The 13,805-nt window shown below is 38.8% G+C and overlaps 1 non-coding gene across 1 annotated transcript; it reads left to right on the plus strand.

Annotated features, from left to right (window-relative positions):
- Nucleotides 1–106, plus strand: LOC132668086 (U6 spliceosomal RNA). The gene has a single exon (XR_009605455.1). It is a non-coding gene; the product is annotated as a U6 spliceosomal RNA (small nuclear RNA).
- The last annotated feature ends 13,699 nt before the right edge of the window (nt 107–13,805 follow it).

The following is a 13,805-nucleotide window of genomic DNA, read 5'->3' on the forward strand; positions in this document are numbered from 1 at the left end:
GTGCTTGCTTCAGCAGCACATATATTAAACTGGAAAGATACAGGGAAGATTAGCACGGCCCCAGCACAAGGATGACCTGCAAATGTGTGAAGCTTCCATATTTAAAAAAAATTTTTAATTAAAAAAATTAAAAATTAAAAAATTATTTATGTGCCTCATGAGTGTCTTTTTACCCATGAAGTAGTGAAAGGGTTAATTTCACTACAGTTAATGAAATGCAGGCATATAGGCATGCCTGTTTGAATTTTTTGTCATCCAAAATTCTTCCACTTAGTGCCACACTGTTTAGAAAAAATCATATTTTCTTTTTCCTACATTTTCTAAACTTTCTTCAATTGCCATATATTACTGTGCTAATGGAGAGGGGATCCCAGAATTAACATAGTAAAAATCCACAATACACCATCATTCTTTCCACAGAACCATAAAACCTAGAACCAAAAGGGACTGGAAGTCATTCAATTCCATCTTCCTAGTAATCAAGAAATTTTTTGGAAAAAAAAGTGGAGTTTTTTTTCCTTAAAATAGATTTTTTCCTTAAAAAGTGGTTTTTTTCCTTAAAAAATAATTTTTGCCTTAAAAAAAAGAAAGTATTTTGCAACATCCATGACATCTTATCTTTATGGTAATTAAAGAGTAGATGTGATAAAATTAATTCCTGCTTTGCAAAGACACTGCTAAGAGAATGAAAAGAAAATCTACAGACTGGGAGAAAATCTTTGCAAAGCACGTTATTTGTTAAAGGACTAATATCCAAAGTATGCAAAGAACTCTGGAGTGCCTGGCTGGCTCAGTCAGTGGAGCATGTGACTCTTGATCTCAGGGCTGTGAGTTAGAGCCCCAGACTAGGTGTAGAGATTACTTTAAAAAAATTATAAATCTTAAAAACATATGTGAAAAGAATATTTAAAACTCAACAATAAGAAAGCAAAGAACTCTAAAAAAAAAAAAAAAGAAAAGAAAAGAAAAGAAAGCAAAGAACTCTATTAAAAGATGAACAAAAGTTCTGAATAAATACCTCACCAAAGAAGCTATACAGATGGCAATTAAACATATGAAAAGATGCTCAACACCACATATCATTAGGGAGTTGCAAATTAAAATAGGGAAATACTACCACACACCTATTAGAGCCAAAATCCAAAATACTGACACTAAATGCTGGCAAGGATGTAGAGCGACAGGAACTTTCAATCATTGCTAGTGAGAATGCAAAATGGTATAGCCACTTTGGAAGACAGTTTGGCAGTTTCTTACAAAATTAAACATACTCTTGCCTTATGATTCAGCAGTTGCATTCCTTGGTATTTACTCAAATGAATTGAAAACTTAAGTCCACACCAAAACCAAAAATGTACTGGGTGTTTACAGCAACTTTATTTATAATTGGCAATCTTGAAAGGAACTGAGATGCCCTTCAATAGGTGAATGGATAAACATACTTTGGTATTCATATAATGGAATATTATTCTGTGCTATAAAGAAATAAGCTATGAAGCCATGAAAAGACACAGAGGGATCTTAAATACATTTTGTTAAGTGAAAGAAACCAATCTGAAAGAGCTGCAAACTGTATGATTTCAACTGTATGACATTCCAGAAAATGCAAAGCTATTGAAAAAGGTCAATGGTTGTCAGGAGTTGAGAGGGAGGGAAGGATAGATAAATGGGTAGAACACAGGGAATTTTTAGGGCAGTGAAATGACACTATTATGATACTATAATGGTGGATACATGTCATTATACATTTGTCAAAACTCATAGAATGAACTACCTAAAGAATGAACACTAATGTAAACTGTGGACTTTAGTTAATAATAATGTATCAATATTCACTTGTCAGTTGTAACAAACATACCAACTAACGCACAATGTTAATAATAGGGGACACTGGGGTAGAGGAGGCCTGGGGAAAGGAGTATATGGAAACTATATTTTCTGCTCAGTTTTCTTAAACCTAAAAATGCTCTTTAAAAAATCTATTAATTTAAAAAATGCTAATGTATTTAAAAAATTTTTTTCCGTGTTTATTTATTTTTGAGAGAGATACAGAGTGTTAGCAGGGGAAGGGCAGAGAGAGAGGAAGACATAGAATCTGAAGAAGGCTCCAGGCTCTGAGTTGTCAGCACAGAGCCCGACAAGGGGCTCAGACTTACAAGCTGTGAGATGATGATCTGAGTCGAACTTGGCCACTTACCTGACTGAGCCACCTAGGCGCCCCCCAAATGCTAATGTTTTAAATATATTTGAAATGGTAGACATTCCTTCCATTGCTTTTTAAAAATCTTTAAAAAAATCTTTTTAGGAAGAGAGAGAGTGAGAATAGGGGAGAAGGGGTGAAAGAGAGAAAGAGAGAGAGAGAGAATCCTAAAAAGGCTCCATGCTTAGCGCCCAACACAGGGCTCAATCTCACGACCTGGGATCATGACCTGAGCTGAAACAAAGAGTTGGACACTCAACTAACTGAGTCACCAAGGTGCCCCTCTTTCTATTGCTTTTAGCTTCCTTTTCTTTTTTTCTTGTTTTTAAATTTGAAGTCCAATCTCAGGGGCACTTGGCTGGCTCAGTTGGAAGAACATGCAACACTTGATCTCAGGGGTGTGAGTTCGAGCCCCACATTGGGTATAGATATTACATAAACAAACAAACAAACAAACAAACTTTAAAGAAAAAAAGAGCCCAGTGTCATTTTGGCTCTTTGCATTTAACTTGTACAATGAAAGTTGACTGATTAAATTATAAGAAGCCACAAACTTTATACAGGTAACTACAAAAAGAACAAGGATTATGTAAACATAAACCATAATGGTTTTATCAAAATATTCCCATTCTATTCTGAATGGACTCCCAGAATACAAGCAATCTTTGGTGGCTCAGATTTTCATGATGAATCATGGCACAAAAGAGGAAAATATAGTAATAATCTTATACTGAACATGTCCATCATGGTATGTCTGAAAGCTCTTTCCAAGGGTAACTTTGCCCAAAGTCCCTGCTAAGGGAGCAGTCTAGGCTGTCAGAGTTTTACTCTGTATTACCACTCATCCTTGCCTTGCCACAGTTTATTAAACCAGCATCAGACACCAGACCATTTCTAGAGAAAAACCAAAGATAGAGTCAGTATCTTGAGGAGGAAGTTAGAGCTGAACTATAGGAGATCCTGTCAAACTAAAATTATAAGGAAACAGAAACCATAAATAAGCAGAAGCTAGGAGGAATCCACTTACTACATTCATCATTCCACAAACACATTTTGAGCACCAATAATGTGCCAGGCACTAAATTAAGCACTAGGAGAATAAAGCAGAAATATACCTCTTGCCTTCATGGAAATCACAGCTAAGTGAGAAAAATACAGAATAAATAAGGAAACAAAATATTTATAAAATATGATAAATGCAAAGAAGAAGTTAACATAATATAGTGTTACAGAATGACGGGAAGGAGGACCTACTTAGGCTGGTCAAGGAAGGCCTTTCAGAGGAAGTGACGTATAAACCAAGATCTGAAAGAGTAAACCAAGGGAAGTGAGGAATAAAAGGGAGCTGGAAGAATATTTCAATGAATAGCATGTGCGAAAACTCTGAGAGAAGAAAGAGCTTGGTCTTTCCTGAAAGGAAGCCAGTGTGGCCAAGCATATTTGGTAAAGAAGATAATGGCTCAAGATGAATTTTGAGAAGTTGATAGGAGCAGAGCTAAATTATGCAGGACTATGTAAGTGCAATGGGACACCATTAAATTTTTTCACATGTTTAGGAACAAAATAGATATTGGGGGATGATGATAGAGTTGGAACCAGCTAAGGATGAAGTTACTTGGATGAAGGTATTGCAGAAGAAGTAGAAAGAGGTGGGACATATTCAACAGTGTATTTTGAACCTAGTTTGCCAAGGACCAAGTAGTGGACTGAAAGTAGGGAGTTAAGGGGAAAATTGATGGATGTTGATGCCATTTCCTGAGTTGAGGAATTCTGAGAGAATAAGATTTCAGGAGAGTATCAGTTAAGAATCAACCAGGGAAGCAGAAGCACTGTGAGTATTATGGAGTAAGGAGTTTATTATAGGAATAAGAATTAATATGATGGGAGAAGAATAGGAAGCAATGGTTCAAAAGGGAAAGTTGGAGGATGAGGGCTGAGCCACTAACCAGCCCTCCTGAAGCCTGGGTGAATAAGGGAGACATTGAAGGGGAATATAGGAAGCTGGGCACATCCAGTTGCTGGAGTGGGGTCATGAAGGAGAACTAGTGGAGAGCTATAGGGAAGGATGTTCTGTGGCCTGTGGCAGGCCTGGAGTCACTGTTGGTTAGTAGGATTAACAGTTGGGAAAAAGAGTTGGATGCAGACCAGGGGAGGCAGAGACTAAACTGAAACCAAACAGAACCTTTGCATCTGTTTTTCACTACATTTAACAAAATTCACACATTGCATTTTATTGCTTTTTTATTTCTTTCAACTAAAATTTTTTTAAGTAATCTACCCCAACATCAAGAGTCACATGTTCTACTGACTGAGCCAGCGAAGTGCCCCTCTTTTGTTTCTTTTCACCTAGAACCAAACTGTCCAATACCATAGCTACTAGCTGCATGTGACTATTCAACTTAATTAACATTGAATAAAATCCAAAGTTCAGTTCCTGAGTCACACTAGCCTCCTATCAAGTGCTCAATAGCTACTTGTGGCTGGTGACTATGATATTGGGTAGCACTGATACAGAGCATTTCCATCACTGCAGAAAGTTCTATCAGACAGCACTAATCTATGAGCAATCACTCGCATTTTCAATTATCTTGTTATAAGAGTATTTATTTTCTTTTAATGTTTATTTATTTTTGAGAGAGAGAGAGAGAAAGCAAGTGGAGGAAGGGCAGAGAGAGAATGGGACAGAGGATCTGAAGCAAGGTCTGCGCTGACAGCAAAGAGCCTGATGTGGAGCTTGATCTCATGAACTGTGAGATCATGACCTGAGCTGAAATCAAGAGTTGGATACTTAACCAACTGAGCTACCCAGGTGCCCTTGCCTTTGTTTGTTTGTTTGCTTTTTAAATGTTTATTTATTTTTGAGAGAGACAGAGACAGAGAGAGTGCAGGAGGGGCAGAGTGAGAGGGAGACAGAAGATCTAAAGTGGGCTCTGTGCTGACACACAGTCTGTGCCACCCAGGTGCCCCTGTTTTGGTTTTTAAGATGGCAGAAGTGGGGCGCCTGGGTGGCGCAGTCGGTTAAGCGTCCGACTTCAGCCAGGTCATGATCTCGCAGTCCGTGGGTTCGTGCCCCGCGTTGGGCTCTGGGCTGATGGCTCGGAGCCTGGAGCCTGTTTCCGATTCTGTGTCTCCCTCTCTCTCTGCCCCTCCCCCGTTCATGCTCTGTCTCTCTCTGTCCCAAAAATAAATAAAAAACGTTGAAAAAAAAATTAAAAAAAAAAAAAAGATGGCAGAAGCATATTTATATACCTGTGGATAGAATTCAGTAGAAAGAAAAAGATGGAGGATACAGGAGAGAGAAGAGTTAACAAAGGAGTAAGGTTTTTGAGAAAACAAGAGTGAAAACAGTAGATATAAATAGTAGAAAGGGAGGGATTAGGCCAATGGGAAGCAGGAGGAAAAGAGACCAAAAATTCAGAGATGGACAAAAGATACTCTGAGAAAGAAAGACCATACACAGCAAGAGAGAAGACACAGAGTTGTCAGTCCCTTGAGCCTCCTGGGTCCTGTTGTCTCCCCAGGTCCAATTCTTGTGAGTGCTGACTGGACAATCAGTCTATCACTGAGTCTCAGATTCTTCAGTTCCACCCCGTGCCCCCAATGCTCATTCCCCTCCCATGTATCCTTCATGTAACAATCTATTTGGCTAAACTGAGTTCCTTGATCAAGCACAAAAGGGCCCTATTTGAATACTATCTAAGATTTAACACTTTATATGAATCCGTTGCATTACTTTGTCTATTTCTTCATCATAGCTGGTAAAATATGACATAATTTACTAGTTGTTTTTCTCCTTGTCTATGCATAGTGATTAGTGAAGTGGTAGAAAGGCCAGCAAGAAAAGTGTGAGGAAATATGGGGTGCCTGGGTGGGTCAGTCCGTTGAGCGTCTGACTGAATTTCAGCTCAGATCATGATCTCATGGTTTGTGAGTTGGAGCCCTGAGTCCAGCTCTGCGCTAATAGTGTGGGGCCTGCGTGGGATTCTCTCTCTCCCTCTCTCTCAAAGTAAATAAGTAAACATTAAAAAAAAAAAAAAAAGAAGAAGCATGAGGAAATAAAAGTCCTAGGTAACTGGGTCACAGAATCTTCCAATAAGAGAAAGATCATCATATGGTTATCAGACTACTAACTTGTATATCTTCAGTTTTGTTTGCATTTTAAATATATTTATTATTTTTTTCTTATAAAAAATAATATATGCTCTTAATGAGAATTCAAGCGTTAAATAAATACATAAAATAGAACTAAAAATGTCCTAGAACCTCATTTTCAGGGACAATTACTGTATAAAAATACAATTTTCTGATTTTTATCTCTCCAGATACTAATATTATATTCATATATTTGACAATAATTGTCTCACACCATATATGTGTGTGTATATATATATATATATACACACATAACTGATATAAAGTGCTTTTTTCACTTAATATGTGTATTTTACCTACTTTTCACATCATCACTAATTATTGCAATATTGTACTCTTATAATAATAAATATACTATTATACTTCAGCTGACTGATAGGATTTCCACATATAAAGCATATAGTTTTTTCCTACAGGAACCTTTAAAATGCTTGTCCTATAAACAAATATTAAAAAAAAATCCAAATGACCCTTGTACACATTACTGATGTACCAAATCTGATTAAAAATCATAGTAATATACATGACCGCATGGTCATTAGTTTCACACAAGTTCAGAGCTGCCTTGAATTTTTTTGAAGTCAGCATTTGACAATTTAGTCTTCCACAGGCTAAAGGTCAAATGTAATAGTGTAACAGCAGATTTTAGCCTCATTCCAAAGCCAAAGCCAAATTTCAGTGTAATATTCATAGCAAAATGTGTAGGCTGCAGCCAAAGCTTCACTTATAGGCAAATTTATGATGTTACGTATTTCCACTGTGGGAAAATACAGAACGATAATAAATGAACTAAGCATAACATTCCAATCAGAAATAGAGAACTATGGGGCACCTAGGTGGCTCAGTTGGTTAAGCATCTCACTCTTGATTTTGGCTCAGGTCACAATCTTACAGTTCATTAGATTGAGCCCCACGTCCAGCTCCATTCTGGCAGCACAGAGCCTGCTTTGTTGGGATTCTCTCTCTCTCTCTCTCTCTCTCTCTGCCCCTCCCCTGCTTGCTCTCTCTTGCTGGTGTGCTCTCTCTCAAAATAAATAAAATAAAATAAGAAATAAAGAACTATGAAATAACATAAGGTAAAATTTAAAAAGGAAAAATGAGGGTGATGGGCACTGAGGAGGGCACCTATTGGGATGAGCACTGGGTGTTGTATGGAAATCAATTTGACCATAAATTTCATATTAAAAAAATAAATACATAAATAAAAATTAAAAAAATAAAAAGGAAAAATGAGGAAAAACAGAAAAAATCCATTGAAAAATAGGAGAAGAATGTAATTCATTTATATACCCCAAAACTATTTTTCCTTCTAAAGAACCAGTAATACAGACTAAAGTCAGGCAGCTTAACTGAGGAAAGAGGGTAAAAACACAATTCAGAAAATTAAGAATGATAATACAATTACATTTACAAGATTTTGTTTTTAATCATGAATACTTTATGTACTACTCCATAATGCTGTGCTGTAAGTCTGGAAATTTGATAAAATTGAACATTTCCTAGGAAAATGTGTTATCAAATAAGTGAACTAAAAGACAGAAAAGAATTAAAAACTAAGGGAAGGGTGCCTGGGTGGCTCAGTCAGTTGATTTCTGCTCAGGTCATGATTGCACAGTGGACAGATTGAGTCCTGCATCAGGCTCCATGGTGGGCATGGAGCCTGCATGGGATTCTCTCTTTCTCCCCTCCCTGCCCTTCAAGTGTGCATTTGCTCTCTTTCTCAAAACAAATAAACATTAAAAAAAATACAACAGGAGAAATTAAAAAGATAAAGAATTAACTCCTCAAAGGGTTTTGGGCCTAGATAGTTTGAAGAGTGGATTCTTTCATGAAAAATATAATTATACTGTTATAGAAATGGTTACATAGAATGGAAAAAGAAAGTCTCTTAGTTCATTTTATAAAATCAGCATAAACTTTGATATAAAACCTGACAAAGCACAAACACACAAATTCAGAACAATTTCAACCATTAAAGAAATGTAAAAATCCTAAATAAAACAAGTACTTGCAAGTTAAATTCTCCAATTGGTTAGAAACATGGTCAAGTTTATCCTCAAACACCTGATCTAATACATCACATCAAGAGGTCAAATAGATCATTGCGACAGATGCCTAAAAGGCATATATGAAGGGGCACCTGGGTGGCTCAGTTGGTTGAGCATCCAACTTTGGCTCTGGTCGTGATCTCACGGTTTATAAGTCTGAGCCCTGCATTGGGCTCCATTGCTTCGTATCCTGTCCCCCTTTTTCTGCCCCTCCCTCTCAAAATAAATTAACATTTAAAAAGGCATATGATAAAAATAAAACCTACTTTCGAGTTTTGTTTTGTTTTGTTTGAGCGAGAAAGAGAGAGAGCATGAGCAGGGGAGGAGAAGAGAGAGAGGGGGACAGAATCCCAAGCAGGCTCCACAAAGTGTGCAGAGCCCCATGTGGGGCCGGAATTGTCCAAACTGTGAGATCATGACCTGAGCTGAAATCAAGAGTTGGACGCTTAACTTACTGAGCCACCCAGGTGACCCTGAGTCTTTTTAAAAAGTAATCTCTGGGGCGCCTGGGTGGCGCAGTCGGTTAAGCGTCCGACTTCAGCCAGGTCACGATCTCGTGGTCTGTGAGTTCGAGCCCCGCGTCAGGCTCTGGGCTGATGGCTCGGAGCCTGGAGCCTGTTTCCGATTCTGTGTCTCCCTCTCTCTCTGCCCCTCCGCCGTTCATGCTCTGTCTCTCTCTGTCCCAAAAATAAATAAAAAACGTTGAAAAAAAAATTAAAAAAAAAAAAAAGTAATCTCTATACCCAGGGTGGGGTTCAGAGTCACAACCCCAAGATCAATAGTTGCACACTCTACCAACTGAGCCAGCCAGGAGCTCCCTATATTTGAGTTTTATTTTTTATTTTTAAATTCTTTTTTTAAAATTTGCTTTAATGTTTATTTATTTTTGAGAGAGAGAGAGAGAGAAAGAGAGAGAGAGAGAGACAGAGCATGAATTGGGGGGGGGGGGGGCAGAGAGAGAGGGAGACACAGAAACTGAAGCAGGCTCCAGGCTCTGAGCTGTAAGCACAGAGCCTGATGCAGAGTTCAAACTCACAAGTTGTGAGATCATGACCTGAGCCGAAGTCAGACACTTAACCAACTGAGCCACCCAGATGCTCCTTAAATTCTTTTTAAAGTTTGTTTATTTGAGTGAGAGAGAGAGAGAGAGGGAGGGAGAGAGACGGACCGTGCACAGGGGAGGGACAGACAAGGGAAACAGAGAATCCCAACGGGACTCCACTCTGACAACATAGAGCCTGATGTGGGGCTCGAACTTATGAACTAGGAGATCTTGATCTGAGCCAGTCAGATGCTTAACAAAGTGGGCGCCTTTTGAGTTTTAATAATAATAAACCAGAAAGTGAATAAAAATTCCTTAAGATAATAAAAAATACTTTCATGAAATATAAGAAATATCACAGTTAACACTGAAAGACTAGTGTTTCTGTTAAAGTACAGAATACAAAGGGGATCCTGCCCTTACCAGTATTTAACAAGTTTAGGAGGGTTGCCTTGGTGGCTCAGTCGGTTGAGCGTGACTCTTGATCTCAGCTCAGGTCATGATCTCAAGGTTGGTGGGTTTGAGCCCCATATCGGATTTTGTGCTGACAGCCTGCTTGCAGTTCTCTCTCTCCTCTCTCTCTGCCCCTCTCCCTGCTTGTTGTGTACATCTATAACTAAAAGATCAATACAGCAGCCAGATAAGAAAGCCATCACCAATTCTATTAGATTTCCTGTATGCCAGCAATACCTGGTAATAAAAATATGGTGGGAAAGACTTCAGATTCACAATAATAAAACTTTACACATGTGTGTGTATTCATACACACATACACAAACATATATAAAATGGTCACCTCTAAAGGGATTGTGAAGATCATATATCAGGAAAATTATAAAACTTATATTCAGTGCTCTAAAAATAAGACTTGTATGAATGGAGAGATATAGAGATATATATTCTAAATGAGGTCAACTGTTGTAAAAATTGTCAATAGTTCCTAAATAGATTTGGGACAATAAGCCTCTGGAAATGAAGTTAATATATGTCGAGGATTTTAAAAGGAGTATGTTACTTAATCCAGTAATAATTTTGCTTCTAGGGCTTTATCTGAAGAAAATAATCACAGACCTTGAAAAAGATTTAAGTACAATGAGATGCATATATAATACTGTAATATATTTTACTTAGAAAATAGAAAATATGTGGGGCACCTGGCTGGCTTAGTCAGTAGAGCATCTGATTTTTTTTTCAAAAAAATTTTTTTTAAATGTTTATTTATTTTTGAGAGAGAGACAGATTATGAACGGGAAAGGGGCAGAGAGAGAGAGAGACAGGAATTGGAAACAGGCTCCAGGCTCTGAGCTGTCAGTACAGAGCCCAATGCGGGGCTCGAACTCACAAACCTCGAGATCATGACCTGAGCCGAAGCCAGATGCTTAACCACCTGAGCCACCCAGGCGCCCCTCAAAATTTTTTATTAAAATTTTTTTTTAATGTTTATTTTATTTTTGAGAGAGAGAGACAGAGCGTGAGCAGGAGAGGGGCAGACACAGAATCTGAAGCAGGCTCCGGTCTGTCAGCACTGGGCCCAACATGGGGCTCAAACCCATGAACTGTGAGATCATGACCCAAGCCGAAGTTGGATGCTTAACTGACTGAGCCATGCAGGCACCCCTCAAATTTTTTTTACGTTTACTTATTTACTTTGAGAGAGAGAGAGAGAGAGAGCGCACAAGCTGGGGAAGGGCAGAGAGAAGGAGAGACAGAATCCCAAGCAGGCTCCATGCCATTAGTGCAGAGCTCAGTGCAGGGCTCAAACTCACAAACCATGAGATCATGACATGAGCTGAGATCAAGAGTCGGATGCTTAACCAACTCGGCCACCCAGGTGCCCTAGAGCATTTGACTCTTGATCTAGAGGTTGTGAGTTTGAGTCTCATGTTGGGTGTAGACATTACTTAAAGGAAAAGAAAAAAAAAGAAAAGGAAAGAAAAGAAAAGAAAAGAAAAGAAAAGAAAAGAAAAGAAAAGAAAAGAAAAGAAAAGAAAAGGAAGGGAAAGGAAAGGAAAGGAAATAGGAAATGTGTTTTTAATTCAATGCAACATTATTTATTGAGCACTTCCTATATGCCAGATTCTGTGCTCAACAATAGAGGATCAGATAAATAAAATAGTCATTGTCACTTCCCTCACAAGACCAAAGTCAGCTGAGCAGTTATACAATATGGTGATGAATTCAATGCTAGGAGAAAGGATTACACTGGAGCCCTTAGAAGAGTGACTCACCTGAACTTAGGGGTCAGAGAAGGATTCCCAAAAAGGTGATGTCTATACTAGATCTTCAAGACTGAGTGTTATCTAAGTGAAGAGATAAAGAAGATTACAGGCTGAAAGAAGGCATATGCAAGCACTCAAGGGTAAGAGAAACATGGTGCCTTCTAGAAATTGAGAAAAGTTCATTGCAGTTAGAATGCAAAGTGCTGGGGCACCTGGGGGGCTCAGTCGGTTAAGCGTCTCACTCTTGATTTCAGCTCAAGTCATGATCTCACTGTTCATGAGATCGAGCCCCACATGGGGCTCTGTGCTAACAGCACAGAGCCTGCTTGGGATTTTCTCTCTCTGTCTCTCTCTCTGCCCATCCCCTGTTCCAGCTATAAATAAACTAAAAAAAGAAGCAAAGTGCTTAGATAGGCAGAAGGCAGGTCTGGGAAAGGAAAATTAATATTGTAAGATGTGATAGTGAAGAGATAACCCACAACCTGATTATGAAGTCCTTTACCATCTAGAACTGAGGCTTTCACACTTTTTTGACTATGACTTAAAGAAAAAGATAGAGGGGTGCCTGGGTGGCTCATGTGGTTAAGCGTCCGACTTCAGCTCATGATCTCACCATTCGTGGGTTCAAGCCCAGCATCATGTTCTATGCTGACAGCTCAGAGCCTGGAACCTGCTTCAGATTCTGTGTCTCCCTCTCTCTCTGCCCCTCCCCCACTGAAACTCTGTCTCTCTGTCTCTCTCTCTCTCTCAAAAATGAATAAACACTAACAAATTAAAAACAATAAAATTGTCAGTACTGGAATATTATAAAGAGAAAAAAAATTTTTTTTAAAGAAAAAGATATAATTCACAATGCCACCAGTTTACAAATTTCATAGATATGTACACATGAATCATATTTCATGATAATATTTTTACTATGTGCAAACACTCCTATATTTTCTATTTCATGCTCAATTTTACTTTTAAAAAATGCTGTTTGCATCCCATGAACCTACACTAAGCCTTTGTGTGAATTAGAAATAAGCATTCACTCTGGGCAGTTGCAACTTGGAGACTCCAGGCCTGGCCTTGGAGAGTGAAAAGGGCAGTGGAGGGTGTCATTATCTAAAGAAGATGCCACTTCCTCATGGTGGATGAAACTCCACAGACTTGCCCCTAACATTTGCAGAGCTTAGGGCAAGAGTACAATTAGAGGCCCACATCTTAAAGTTGTAGCTCACTCTAATTGACTATTGTGTTGTTCTATTCTAAATGTGTTCTATTCTTCTAACCTGACACTTATAACTTCATAATGACCTAAAAGACCAAGTTCAAATTCAAAATTCTTAGAATCAGAGTTCAATGTTGGCATATGACTTCAATCCTGGTCCTCTTCTCTTCGTACTTCCAAGTCCATCCTATACCAAAAAGGGCCTCATTCGTATACATGTGGACTTCTTGATCCACTTGTCTTAGTTCTATTCACTATTCCCCTATCCCCCAGCAAACAGTTAGAAATAATTTCAGAACTATTTGGACAGGGAATTCTATAGTTCTGGGTATCTGAGCCAAAATGGGGTTTTTATATGAAAGTGGCATTGCCTGAGGAGCCCAAGAGTAGGGTTCTCTAAAGCCTTGCTACTCAAAATGTGGTCCATGTACCAGCAGCATGAGTATCACATGAAAGTTTGCAAAAATCCAGAATATTGTTTGGCACCTGGCTGACTCAGTAGAGTATGTAACTCTTGATCTAGGGGTTGTGAGTTTGAGCCCCACATTGAGTGTACAGATTACTTAAATAAAATCTTTGGGGTGCCTGGTGGCTCAGTCTGTTAAGCATCCAACTTAAGCTCAGGTCATGATCTCACGGTTTGTGAGTTAGAGCCCTTTATCAGGGTCTCTGCTGTCAGAGCAGAGCCTGCTTCAGATTCTCAGTCTCTCCCTCTCTCTCTGTCCCTCCCTCACCTGCCCCCCCCCCCAAATAAAAATATAAAACTTAAAATAAAAATAAAATAAAATAATTTAAAAAAATGCAGAATCTTGGGCCTCATCCTAGACCAACAAAATCAGAATCTGCGCGGGGCGCCTGGGTGGCGCAGTCGGTTGGGCGTCCGACTTCAGCCAGGTCACGATCTCGCGGTCTGTGAGTTCGAGCCCCGCGT

Source organism: Panthera onca, chromosome B2 (genome assembly GCF_046562875.1).
Source record: "Panthera onca isolate mPanOnc1 chromosome B2, mPanOnc1 haplotype 2, whole genome shotgun sequence".
In the NCBI taxonomy this organism is placed as follows: domain Eukaryota; kingdom Metazoa; phylum Chordata; class Mammalia; order Carnivora; family Felidae; genus Panthera; species Panthera onca.